Here is a 13299-nt window from a genome sequence, read left to right as displayed (position 1 = left end):
TGTTAAGTCATGTGGAAAGCTTTGATCTTCCAGAACCTTCTCCCTCTGATAGTTCTGTCATCCTTAATTTCTCAGTGTGGACTGTGGACACTCCAATTCCTGTCTGTTATATTAAAACCATGATGTGGCCACACTGTCACTTATTTAGGTATTTTTAAAAGAGGGTTTTAATCAGTGGTCTTTTAACCAGAGGGTTTAAAAAACATAATTAAAGAGCTGGATGACAACAAGAATGACTTCTTACTTCCTGCCTGTGTGAGTATATATTTATGGTCTGGTTTGCTGGTATTTTATCCTATCAACCCCTCAGGGCACAGCTGGTTATCAGATCACTCTGTTTAGAATGATGAATTGAATCCTGCTGACTTTGAGAACCAAACCCTTGTCTGTTTTACAAAATCATTTAGATACATTCAGCAACTAAGGATTAGCTTTTAGGGATTGAAAAATAACTGTTTCAAACATAATTAATGCAATATTGAAGTCTAGTGGTTAATCCATCCAGTACTTTACAAACATGATACATGTGGCTGTTGTAGTTCTAAAAAAGTGAAAGGAAAAAAAACATTTTTCTGTTTATTTAATTCAGGGTTCAAAAACCTATGTAGGCAGCTGCAGCATTGAAGCCTTGAAGATTGCCAAGGAACTTTAGTGCTGAGCTTAATTCTCCACACTGCACATGCATTACTCAATGCTCCATTTTGTTTTCATTTCTGTTCGCCTAAATGCTAATGACATCTGTTTCTAGATAATGAGTGTGATTATGTTTGACAAAATTGATTTTGAATGCCTTAAATATTGTTCTTAAAGCTCAATTTGAAACAGTATGACAAAAATGTCATTTTTAATTGTGATAATTAAAACCACATTTAAAAGAACCAACCTAACACATACTCTTTATTTCAAGGCAAGGGTAAGACTTCAGTGGTGCGCTGTAATTTTCAGTTTTCCTGTCATAACTGTGCAGTGAAGACAAATCACCGGCATAAAACTGGCGACCATCACGCAACCATCTCCAGGTCTTTCTTCCAAATGTATTATTGAGAACTCATTTGGATGGAAGGACCTTATTCAGGAAGGTTTATGTACTGTGTGGCTCTGGATGGAATCTCTGGCCTGTGCTGTGGTTGTGTACTTTGGCCAACAATGTGAGGCCACTCAGTTTGCATGAGGAAGCCACACGTTAGGGAGCAATCACCCAGGGTTCATGGTGCTGATCACTATTTAACTGCTGGTGTTCAAAGTCCGCATGTGTCGTTGTTGGTTGCAGGATGGATCAGGTTCAGCTGTGAAACCTTCTACCATTGAACAGAACACATGACAAATTGCACAAGACTATGCAGTTCAAATGGTGCAGGTAAATCCACACTGCAGCAAGTGGTTAACACCTTAATCAGGACAGGAAAATGAGGGAGAATAAGAAAGATTTTGTGGAAAAGCCTATAAAAGAATCACTACCCTGATTTTGATTTTCCTTCTGGGGAGATGTGCATTTTAGGCTGCGTACTTGTCTTACTGTTCCAGGTGACCTTCCCTAATTCTGTAAAATAAAGTGTATTCAATGTTGAAGCAGATGCATACTGGAGCCAATGGCTGTAATACTATTTAGTGTCCACTTTATAAAACTTGCTTAAGATATATGTATCTTTGATCTTCCCACTGAAACCTCTAGTTCTCTGCTATTCACAGTATGAATGCTTTTATTCCTCCTCATTTCATATACTATATTGATAGGCCTTATTGAAATTGCTGCTGTTATAGTGCCAACTAAGTGAAGTATTTCCCACTGTTATGTCACTAAGATCATCACATGAACAGAAGACCATTTGCTTTAGTTTTTGGCTTATTTAATTGGTTAGAAGCATTACCTGCAATACTTAAGGTCATAAAACCTCATAACTATCCCATAAGACAATAAGAAATAATTAATTAATTAGCAACCTTGTGGTGCGAGATCCTTTGGGGAAGAGTGACCATAATATGGTAGAATTCTTCATTAAGATGGAGAATGACACAGTTAAGACTGAGACTAGGGTCCTGAACTTGAGGAAAGCTAACTTTGATGGTATGAGATGTGCATTGGCTAGGATAAGGTGGCAAAAGATACTTAAGAGGTTGACAGTGAATAGGCAATGGCAGTCATTCAAAGAATACATGGGTGAACTTTAACAACTGTAAATCCCTGTCTGGTGTCAGAGTAAAACGGGAAAGATGGATCATCCATGGCTAACAAGAGAAATCAGGAATAGTGTTAAAGCCAAAGAAGAGGCATATAAATTGGCCTGAAAAGCAGCAAACTTGAGGACTGAGAGAAATTTAAAATCCAGCAGAGGACAAAGGGTTTAATTCAGATGGGGAAAATAGATTATGAGAGTAGGCTTGCAGAAAACAAAAACTGATTGCAAAAACATTACAGATATGTGAAGAGAAAATAATTGTTGAAGACAAATGTAGGTCCCTTACAGTTAGAATCCGGCGAATTCATAATGGGCAACACAGAGATGGCAAGTCAGTTGAAAAATACTTTGGATCTGTCTTCACGAAGGAGGACACAAATACAGCGGGTCCAGCATGAAGGAGGAACTGAAGGAATTATTAGTCAGGAAATTGTATTGGGGAAATTGCTGGGATTAAAACCCAATAAGTCCCCAGGGCCTGATGCTCTGCATCCCAGAGTACTCGAGGAAGTGACCCGAGAAATAGTGGATGCATTGGTGATCATTTTCCAGCATTCTATAGACTCTTTAAGAGTTCCAGTGGATTGGAGAGGAGCTAATATAGCCCCACTTTTTAAAAAAAGGAGGGAGAGAGAGAGAATGGGAAATTATAGACTAGTTAGCCTGACATCGGTGGTGGGGGAAATGCTGGAGTCAATTATTAAGGATGTAACAACTGGGTATTTGGAAACCAGTGACAGGATCAGTCCAAGTCAGTATGGATTCACGAAAGGGAAATCGTGCTTGATAAATCTTCTTGAATTTTTTGAGTGTGTGACCAGTGGAGTGGACATGAGTGAACCAGTTGATGTTGTGTATCTGGACTTCGCAAAGGCTTTTGACAAGGTCCCACACAAGAGATTAGTGAGCAAAAGTAAAGCTCATGGAATTGGGTGTAATATATTGATGTGGATAGAGAACTGGTTGGCAGACAAGAAGCGGAGAGTAGGAATAAACTGGTCCTCTTCAGAGTGGCAGGCAGTGACTATTGGGGTATTGCAGTGTTCAGTGCTGGGACCCAGCTATTCACAATATACTTTAATGATTTGGATGAAGGAATTGAATGCAATATCTCCAAAGGGTTTTATTCGGAAGGGGAAAATAGAATACGAGAGTAGGCTTGCAGAAAACATAAAAACTGACTGCACAAGCTTCTTTGAACAAAGAACAAAGAACATTACAGCACAGGAACAGGCCCTTCGGCCCTCCAAGCCTGCACCGACCATGCTGCCCAACTTAACTAAAACCCCCTACCCTCCCGGGACTATATCTCTCTATTCCCATCCTATTCATGTATTTGTCAAGACGCCCCTTAAAAGTCACTACCATATCTGCTTCCACTCCCTCCCCCGGCAATGAGTTCCAGGCACCCATTACTGTCTGTGTAAAAAGTCTGCCTCGTACATCTCCTTTACACCTTGCCCCTCGCACCTTAAACCTGTGCCCCTGAGTAATTGACTCTTCCACCCTGGGGAAAATGCTTCTGACTATCCACTCTGTCCATACCTCTCAAACTTGTAGGCTTCTATCAGGTCACCCCTCAACCTCCGTCGTTCCAGTGACAATAAACCAAGTTTCTCCAACCTCACTTCATAGCTAATGCCCTCCATATCAGGCAACATCCTGGTCAATCTTTTCTGTACCCTCTCCAAAGCCTCCACATCCTTCTGGTAGTGTGGCGACCAGAATTGAACACTATATTCCAAGTGCGACCTAACTAAGGTTCTATAAAGCTGAAACATGACTTACGAATTTTTAAACTCAATGCCCCGGCTGATGAAGGCAAGCATGCCGTATGCCTTCTTGACTACCTTCTCCACCTGCATTGCCACTTCTAGTGACCTGTGAACCTGTACACAGAGATCCCTTTGTCTATCAATACTCTTAAGGGTTCTGCCATTTACTGTATATTTCTTATCTGTATTAGACCTTCCAAAATGCATTACCTCACATTTGTCCAGATTAAACTCCATCTGCCATCTCTCCGCCCAAGTCTCCAACTGATCTATATCCTGGTGTATCCTCTGATGGTCCTCATCGCTATCTGCAAATCCACCAACCTTTGTGTCATCCGCAAACATACTAATCAAACCAGTTACATTTTCCTCCAAATCATTTATATCTATATTACAAACAACAAAGGTCCCAGCACTGATTCCTGAGGAATGCCACTTGTCACAGCCCTTCATTCAGAAATGCACCCTTTCACTGCTACCCTCTGTCTTCTTTGACTGAGCCAATTTTGTATCCACCTTGTCAGCTCAGCTCTGATCCCATGCAACTTCACCTTCTGCACCAGCCTGCCATGAGGGACCTTGTCAAAGGCCTTACTGAAGTCCCTGTAGACAACATCCACTGCCCTACCCTCATCAATCATCTTCGTCACTTCCTCAAAAAACTCGATCAAGTTCGTGAGACGCAACCTCCCCTTCAAAAACCATGTTGCCTCTCACTAATACGTTCACTTATTTCCAAGTGGGAATAAATCCTGTCTCGAAAAATCCTCTCCAATAATTTCCCTACCACTGATGGAAGGCTCACCGGCCTGTAATTACCTGGATTATTCTTGCTACCCTTCTTAAACAAAGGAACAACATCGGCTATTCTCCAATCCTCTGTGACCTCCCCTGTAGCCAGTGAGGATACAAAGATTGCTCTCAAGGCCCCAGCAATTTCCTCTCTTGCCTCTCTCAGTATTCTGGTGTATATCCTATCAGGCCCCGGGGACTTGTCTACCTTAATATTTCTCAATAACTCCAATACCACCTCCTTTTTGATCTCATGACTCAAACCATCTACACATCCTTTCCCAGATTCATCTTCCACCAAGTCCTTCTCTTTGGTGAATACTGACGCAAAGTACTCATTTAATACCTCGCCCATGTTGTAGGGAAAAATCCCTGTACCAGTGCATTCAAGGAGGTCGAGTCGCAAGGCAATGTTCAAAGCGTTTTTCTTTATTGTACAATTACTGGGATCCCAGGGAGAACAGCGTAACCAGCCTAGAAACAGTGCTTGGCCACGTTGATCTCAATCCTTTCGCAGCAGCTCTGGATCTTTATAGGGATCCAAATTCGAGCGGGAACATTTGATTATGCATTTTTACAATATGTATAAAGTGGTCTGTCAGGTCAGGAAGTTCTCTGGGAGGCTTGTCAATTTGCATTTGTATGGTGTGTGTTTGTGTTAATGGGACTACCTGTTCTTGCCCCGGTGTTTTAATGTGTTTCCCATTATCCCCTCTATGTGTCCCCTTATCTGAATTGACCTCATTGTTTTGTGTCTGTGTTCCCTGCTTGCGAGATTAGGTGTTAATGTCATTTTGTCCTGCTGTGTGTAGGGAGATTTAATCTAATCTTTTATTCCTTTTACCCTAGTTTGTTAAGTTTCTTTGCCTGCCTTGGCCATTTTATTCCTGTAATATTTTATTGATAGTCTGGTTATGCCATATAGCCCACTCTCGGTCTTGACTCACAGATATCCCGACCTTCCTTGGCCAAAGGCCGGTTTAAAATGCAGCTTCGCGCTGTTGCTGGGCAGAATAAGGATCTTCCGTTGGCTTTGAAATTTAAAGGTCTCTCAGCTGTGCAGAGGGGGTTTGAATGAATATCCATCCGGTGTTCCCCTCTGCATTGTAGGCACGTTATGAATGGTGCCAATATGGCTTTTGGAAAATTGCCTACTTCACCCATTTCCTCTGGCTCCACGCATAGATTCCCTCCCTTGTCCTTGAGTGGGCCAACCCTCTCCCTGGCTACCCTCTTGGTCTTTATATATGTATAAAAAGCCTTGGGAATTTCCTTAATCCTGCTGGCCAATGCTTTTTCGTGACCCCTTTTACATAAGAACATAAGAAATAGGAGCAGGAGTAGGCCATCTAGCCCCTCGAGCCTGCCCCGCCATTCAATAAGATCATGGCTGATCTGACGTGGATCAGTACCACTTACCCGCCTGATCCCCATAACCCTTAATTCCCTTACCGATCAGGAATCCATCCATCCGCGCTTTAAACATATTCAGCGAGGTAGCCTCCACCACCTCAGTGGGCAGAGAATTCCAGAGATTCACCACCCTCTGGGAGAAGAAGTTCCTCCTCAACTCTGTCTTAAACCGACCCCCCTTTATTTTGAGGCTGTGTCCTCTAGTTTTAACTTCCTTACTAAGTGGAAAGAATCTCTCCGCCTCCACCCTATCCAGCCCCCGCATTATCTTATAAGTCTCCATAAGATCCCCCCTCATCCTTCTAAACTCCAACAAGTACAAACCCAATCTCCTCAGCCTCTCCTCATAATCCAAACCCCTCATCTCCGGTATCAACCTGGTGAACCTTCTCTGCACTCCCTCCAATGCCAATATATCCTTCCTCATATAAGGGGACCAATACTGCACACAGTATTCCAGCTGCGGCCTCACCAATGCCCTGTACAGGTGCATCAAGACATCCCTGCTTTTATATTCTATCCCCCTCGCGATATAGGCCAACATCCCATTTGCCTTCTTGATCGCCTGTTGTACCTGCAGACTGGGCGTTTGCGTCTCATGCACAAGGACCCCCAGGTCCCTTTGCACGGTAGCATGTTTTAATTTGTTTCCATTGAGATAGTAATCCCATTTGTTATTATTTCCTCCAAAGTGTATAACCTCGCATTTATCAACGTTATACTCCATTTGCCATATCCTCGCCCACTCACTCAGCCTGTCCAAGTCTCTCTGCAGATCTTCTCCGTCCTCCACACGATTCACTTTTCCACTTATCTTTGTGTCGTCTGCAAACTTCGTTACCCTACACTCCGTCCCCTCCTCCAGATCATCTATATAAATGGTAAACAGTTGCGGCCCGAGTACCGATCCCTGCGGCACGCCACTAGTTACCTTCCTCCAACCGGAAAAACACCCATTTATTCCGACTCTTTGCTTCCTGTCGGATAGCCAGTCCCCAATCCACTTTAACACACTACCCCCAACTCCGTGTGCCCTAATTTTAGCCCTCCTTACTCCTTGCTTAAGTTTTTTTCTACTTTCCTTGTATTCTACACTTGCCTCATGTGTTCCCAGCCTCCTAGCTTTGACAAATTAGAACATTACAGCACAGTACAGGCCCTTCGGCCTTTGATGTTGCGCCGGCCAGTGGAACCAATCTAAAGCCCATCTAACCTACACTATTCCAATATCATCCATATGTTTATCCAATGACCATTTAAATGCCCTTAATGTTGACGAGTCCACTACTTTTGCAGGCAGGGCATTCCATGCCCTTACTACTCTCTGAGTAAAGAACCTACCTCTGACATCTGTCCTATATCTATCACCCCTCAATTTAAAGATCTGTCTCCTCATGCTAGCCATCACCATCCAAGGAAAAAGCCTCTCACTGTTCACCCTATCTAATCCTCTGATCATCTTGTATGCCTCCATTAAGTCACCTCTTAACTTTCTCTCTGACGAAAACAGCCTCAAGTCCCTCAGCCTTTCCTCATAAGACCTTCCCGCCATACCAGGCAACATCCTGGTAAATCTCCTCTGCACCCTTTCCAATGCTTCCACATCCTTCCTATAATGCGGCGACCAGAACTGTACGCAATACTCCAAGTGCGGCCACACCAAAATTTTGTACAGCTCCAAAACTCAATCCCTCTACCAATAAAAGCTAACACACCGTACGCCTTCTTAACAACCCTATCAACCTGGATGCCAACTTTCAGGGATCTATGCACATTGACACCGAGATCTCTCTGCTCATCCACACTACCAAGTATCTTACCATTAGCCCAGTACTCTGTATTCCTGTTACTCCTTCCAAAGTGAATCACCTCTCACTTTTCCACATTAAACTCCATTTGCCACCTCTCAGCCCAGCTCTGCAGCTTATCTATGTCCCTCTGTCACCTGTAACACCCTTCCGCACTGTCCACAACTCCACCGACTTTAGTTTATGCTTCCTTTTTCTTTTTGACTAGGCTCACAATATCGGATATTGGATATGTGAATATTGGATATTTTCTATCGGAAATTCACACATTTGATATGTGAAGAGAAAAAAATTGGTGAAGACAAATGTAGGTTCCTTCCAGTTAGAATCAGATGAATTCGTAACGGGCAACAAAGAGATGGCAGACCAGCTGAACAAATACTTGAATCTGGCTTCACTAAGGAGGACACAAACAACCTTCCAGAAATAGGTTGCAGATGACACTAAGCTGAGTGGTAGTGTGTGCTGTGAGGAGGATGCTAAAGCTGCAGGGTGACTTGGACAGGCTGGCTGAGTAGGCAAATACTTGGCAAATGCAATATAATGTGGATAAATGTGAGGTTATCCACTTTGGTGGTAAAAATTGGAAGCAAGGTTATTATCTGGATGGTGGCAGTTTAGGAAAAGGGGAAGTGCAATGTGACCTGGGTGTCATGGTGGGACAGTCGCTGAAGTTGGCATGCAGGTACAGAAGGTGGTGAGGAAAGCTAATGGCATGCTGGTCTTCGCAGCAAGAGGATTTGAGTGTAGGAGTAAGGATGTCTTGCTGCAGTTATGTAGGGCCTTGGTGAAGCCGCACCTCGAGTATTGTGTGCAGTTTTGGTCTCCTCGTCTGAGGAAGGACATTCTTGCTATTGTGAGAGTCCAGTGAAGGTTCACCAGACTGATTCCTGGAATGGCAGGACTGACGTACGAAGAGATCGACTGGGCTTGTCCTCTTTGGAATTTGGAAGAATGAGAGGTGATCTCATAGAAACATATAAAATCCTGATGGGACTGGACAGCTAGACGTGGGAAGAATGTTCCCAATGTTGGGGAAGTGCAGAACTAAGGGAGACAGTTTAAGAATAAGGGGTAAGCCATTCAGGACTTCACTCAGAGAGTTGTGAACCTGTGGAATTCTCCACCACAGAAAGCTGTTGGGGCCAGTTCGTTAGATATGTTCAAGAGGGAGCTGGACATGGACCTGTGGCTAAAGGGATCAAGGGGTATGGAGAGAAAGCGGGAGTGGGATACTGAAAGTACATGATCAACCATGATCATATTGAGTGGTGGTGCAGGCTCAAAGGGCCGAATGGCCTCCTCCTGCATCTATTTTCCATGTTTCTTTGAACAGGAACCATAGAACCAAAGAAAATTACAGCTCAGAAACAGGCCTTTTGGCCCTTCTTGTCTGTGCCGAACCATTTTATGCCGAGTCCCACTGACCTGCACTTGGACCATATCCCTCCACACCCCCTCTCATCCATGAACCCGTCCAAGTTTCTCTTAAATGTTAAAAGTGACCCCGCATTTACCACTTTATCCGGCAGCTCATTCCACACTCCCACCACTCTCTGCGTGAAGAAGCCCCCCCTAATATTCCCTTTAAACTTTTCTCCTTTCACCCTTAACCCATGCCCTCTGGTTTTTTTCTCCCCTAGCCTCAGCGGAAAAAGCCTGCTTGCATTCACTCTATCTATACCCATCAAAATCTTATACACCTCTATCAAATCTCCCCTCAATCTTCTACGCTCCAGGGAATAAAGTCCCAACCTATTCAATCTCTCTCTGTAACTCAGCTTCTCAAGTCCTGGCAACATCCTTGTGAACCTTCTCTGCACTCTTTCAATCTTATTTACATCCTTCCTGTAACTAGGTGACCAAAACTGTACACAATACTCCAAATTCGGCCTCACCAATGCCTTATATAACCTTACCATAACACTCCAACTTTTATACTTGATACTCCAATTTATAAAGGCCAATGTACCAAAGGCACTCTTTACGACCCTATCCACCTGTGACGTCACTTTTAGGGTATTCTGTACCTGTATTCCCAGATCCCTCTGTTCAACTGCACTCTTCAGAGTCCTATCATTTACCCTGTACGTTCTTCTTTGGTTTGTCCTTCCAAAGTGCAATATCTCACACTTGTCTGCGTTAAATTCCATTTGCCATTTTTCAGCCCATTTTTCTAGTTGGTCCAAATCCCTCTGCAAGCTTTGAAAACGTTCCTCATTGTCCACTGCACCTCCAATCTTTGTATCATCAGCAAACTTGCTGACCCAATTTACCACATTATCATCCAGATCATTGATATAGATGACAAACAACAATGGACCCAACACCGATCCCTGCGGCACACCACTAGTCACAGGCCTCCACTCAGAGAAGCAATCCTCCACAACCACTCTCTGGCTTCTTCCATTGAGCCAGTGTCTTATCCAATTTACTACCTCCCCATGTATACCTAGCGACTGAACCTTCCTAACTAACCTCCCATGAGGGACCTTGTCAAAGGCCTTGCTGAAATCCAGGTAGACAACATCCACCACCTTCCCTTCATCCACTTTCCTGGTAACCTCCTCGAAAAACTCTAATAGATTGGTCAAACATGACCTTCTGCGCACAAAGCCATGTTGACTCTCCCTAATAAGTCCCTGTCTATCCAAATATTTGTAGATCCTATCCCTTATCACACCTTCCAATAACTTTCCCACCACCGACGTCAAACTTACTGGCCTATAATTTCCCGGATTTCTTTTGGAACCTTTTTTAAACAACGGAACAACATGAGCCACCCTCCAATCATCCGGCACCTCCCCCGTGAATACTGACATTTTAAAGATGTCTGCCAGGGCCCCTGCAAGTTCAACACTAGCTTCCCTCAAGGTCCGTGGGAATACCCTGTCCGGTCCTGGGGATTTATCCACTCTGATTTGCCTCAAGACAGCGAGCACCTCCTCCCCTTTAATCTGTAAAGGTTCCATGGCCTCCCTACCAGTTTGCCCTATTTCCGTAGACTCCATGCCCGTTTCCTCAGTAAATACGGATGCAAAAAAACCATTTAGTATCTCCCCCATCTCTTTTGGTTCCATACACAGTCTACCACTCTGCTCTTCAAGAGGACCAATTTTATCCCTCACTATCCTTTTGCTCCTAACATACCTATAGAAGCTCTTTGGATTTTCCTTCACTCTGTCTGCCAAAGCAACCTCATGTCTTCTTTTAGCCCTCCTGATTTCCCTCTTAAGTAGCTTCTTGCACTTTTTATACTCCTCGAGCATCTGATGTGTTCCTTGTTGCCTGTACATTTCATACAACTCTCTCTTCCTCTTAATCAGTGTTACAATCTCCCTCGAGAACCAAGGTTCCTTATTCCTATTTACTTTGCCTTTAATCCTGACAGGAACATACAAACTCTGCACTCTCAAAATTTCTCCTTTGAAGGCCTCCCACTTTCCATTTACATCCTTACCAGAGAACAGCCTGTGCCAATCCACACTTCCCAGATCCCTTCTCATTTCATCAAATTTGGCCTTTTTCCAGTTCAGAACTTCAACCCGAGGACCAGATCTATCCTTATCCACGATCAGGTTGAAACTAATGGCATTACGGTCACTGGATCCAAAGTGTTCCCTCACACTCACATCCATCACCTGCCCTAACTCATTTCCCAATAGGAGATCCAATATCGCATCCTCTCTAGTTGGCACCTCTATATACTGATGTAGAAAATTCTCCTGAACACATTTTACAAACTCTACCCCGTCTAAACCTTTAACAGTATGCGAGTCCCAATCTATATGTGGAAAATTAAAATCCCCTACTATCACAACTTTGTATTTCTTGCAGTTGTCAGCTATCTCTCCGCTGATTTGCTCCTCCAATCTTCGCTGACTATTGGGTGGTCTATAATACAAGCCCATTAATGTGGTCATACCTTTCCTGTTTCTCAGCTCCACCCATAGGCTGTTCAGCTCTTTGAGCCAGCTTCGCCATTCAATAGGTTCATGGTTGATTCGATATTCCTCGAGTCTACTTTCCTGCCCTTTCCCTGTAACCCTGATTGCCTTACTGATCAAAAATCTATCTACCTCAGCCTTAAATATACACAAGGACTCTGCCCCCACATTCTCTGTGGTAAGGAGTTCCAAAGAGACACTCACCTCTGAAAGAAGAAATTCCTCCTCATCTTAGTCTTTAATTGAGGCCTCTTTATTCTAAGATTATGCCACCTGATCCTCGACTCTCCTACAAAGGGAAACATCCTCTCAGTATTTGGCCTGTCAAGCCCTTTAAGAATCTCATGTTTCAATGCGATTGCCTCTCATTCTTCTAAATTCGAATGTGCGGAGTCCCAACATGTTCAACATCTCTTCATAAGGCAATCCCTCCAAACCGGGGATCATCTGAGTGAACCTTCTCTGAACTGCCTCCAATGGGTGGAATTTTGGGTTTGTTCACGTCAGTGGGATTCTTTGCTGCAGTAAAGGGAGATTTGTCTGAGCTCCAAATTCTGCGACCTTGCTTGCAGGGGCAGCCGGATATGAATGGCAGGAAAATTCCAGCCAATATCGTTCCTTAAATAAGGGGACCAAAACTGCTCACAGTACTCCAGGTGTGGTCTCATCAGTACCTTGTACCAATGCATCAAGACTTCCTAACTCTTATACTCCAGCTTCCTTTGATATAAGGGCTAACATTCCATTAACCTTCCTGATTACCTGCTACATCTGTGTGCTAGCTTTCTGCGCATCGTGCGCAAGTACCCCCAAGTCCCTTTCACAGAATACTACAGTGCAGAAGAGGCCCTTCGGCCTATCGAGTCTGCACTGACGCATGAAATGCCCTGACCTGCCCACCTAATCCCACTTGTCAGCACTTGGCCTTGAAGCCTTGAATGTTATGGCGTGCCAAGTACTCATCCAGGTACCTTTTAAAGGATGTGAGGCATCCCGCCTCCACCACTCTCCCAGGCAGTACATTCCAGACCATCACCACCCTCTGAGAAAAAAGGTTTTTCCTCAAATCTCCCCTAAACCTCCCACCCCTCACTTTTAGCTTGTGTCCTCTCATAACTGACCCTTCAACTAAGGGGAACAGCTGCTCCCTATCCACACTGTCCATTCCCCTCATAGAGTCATAGAGGTTTACAGCACAGAAACAGGCCCTTCGGCCCAACTTTTCCATGCCGCTTTTTTTTTAAACCCCTAAGCTAATCCCAATTGCCCGCATTTAGCCCATATCCCTCTATATCCATCTTACCCATGTAACTGTCTAAATGCTTTTTAAAAGACAAAATTGTACCCGGCTCTCCTACTACCTCTGGCAGTTTGTTCCAGACACTCA

The 13299-nt window shown here is 43.9% G+C and overlaps 1 protein-coding gene across 3 annotated transcripts in view; it reads left to right on the top strand.

Moving 5' to 3' along the window:
• bmp5 (bone morphogenetic protein 5) overlaps positions 1-13299 on the top strand; it is a 231656-nt gene that overhangs the window by 185381 nt on the left and 32976 nt on the right. The window lies entirely within an intron of this gene.

This window comes from Mustelus asterias, chromosome 5, assembly GCF_964213995.1.
Source record: "Mustelus asterias chromosome 5, sMusAst1.hap1.1, whole genome shotgun sequence".
Taxonomy (NCBI): domain Eukaryota; kingdom Metazoa; phylum Chordata; class Chondrichthyes; order Carcharhiniformes; family Triakidae; genus Mustelus; species Mustelus asterias.
This window is presented reverse-complemented; position numbering and strand designations above follow the sequence as displayed.